Source organism: Hyposmocoma kahamanoa, unplaced genomic scaffold, assembly GCF_003589595.1.
Source record: "Hyposmocoma kahamanoa isolate Upper Pololo Valley unplaced genomic scaffold, ASM358959v1 102, whole genome shotgun sequence".
NCBI classification, from domain to species: domain Eukaryota; kingdom Metazoa; phylum Arthropoda; class Insecta; order Lepidoptera; family Cosmopterigidae; genus Hyposmocoma; species Hyposmocoma kahamanoa.
The window spans coordinates 5,166,729-5,167,979 of record NW_020653337.1 but is presented as its reverse complement, the minus strand read 5'-3'; positions in this window follow the sequence as shown (position 1 = coordinate 5,167,979).

Below are 1,251 nucleotides of genomic sequence, written 5' to 3'. Positions count from 1 at the left end.
ATCTAATTTCGGTCACAATTTTTATTATTTAAATGTTCTACAATAATTATTATCATGAATCATTTTTTAATATTCGACTGTAGTAATCTGAAATATTATTTAATATTTCATGATAGTATACTCGAAATTTTTTTTTGGTGCCATGGACACACACATGGACCAGAAATTAGTGAGAAAAGCAACCACCATCATGTTTTAGTTGGTAGGAGTCAGACATAAGCTTTTGCCTCCTCCGGGCGGAGGATATCCTGACGCTAAAAAACGTTCTCATCAAAAAAGCACTGATTTAATACAGATGTGCAATTTTCTTTTCTTTCTTATTGTTTGTTTATTTACTAAGCCATAATAATTATCAACACAGTCTTAAAAATAAAATAATATAGGTTATTAGGAGTCGAAAAAGTCCAAATAACAAAATTTCATTTTTAAACAAAATGGACGTACTTTGCTTCTGCAGGGATCCATGTGAAGATTAAATTGTGCAAAATAGTAGCAAAAGATCTCCTCTTGAAAGAGCTCATCCAACGAAGGCTGTTACCTTATTTATCTATTTCTGCCACCAAGCAGTAACATGCGCATTACAGCGTGAAATTATAGGCACATTGAACTTATGTCTCAGGGTGACGGGCGCGGTGGTAGTGATCCTCAGAGCTTTGCAATTTAAGCTCTGAGTGTCACTGTAACTGCTATTGACAGGAATTGTCACTTGCCACCAGGCGCAGGACTTGTTCGTCCTGTCATTTGCTAAAAAATATGCCATAATTTTACAACCCTTCCTCCTCACAAAATTAATAACACAAGTGCAAGTACAGTCACCAACAATCACAAACACCACCACAAAAAAATTTGGTGTAAAATCGTCTGCATGAACACAACACTTAACACAGGCACAGTTATTTTTAATATAATAATAATAACGCACACACTCAACACAACATAGCCCCGCACTAGGCCCATGGACACACACATAGATAACCACATCCAAACTCACGAGAGAAATAAATGTAGGCCATACAAATGTTTCTCCCGGTCCGGGAATCGAACCTGGGACCTCTGCGTGTCAGTCCAGGCACGTCGGCAGTAAAGGCAGGTAATTTGCACGATATAACCTGAATGAATTAATTATTTAAAATTTATTTTCAAACAAACAAATTTATCTATTTATAAATTATTCATATAAATATTAATAGCAATCAATCAATAGTTCACAACAGATAAACAGTGGCAATATAGTCCATTAGATTCCAGGGG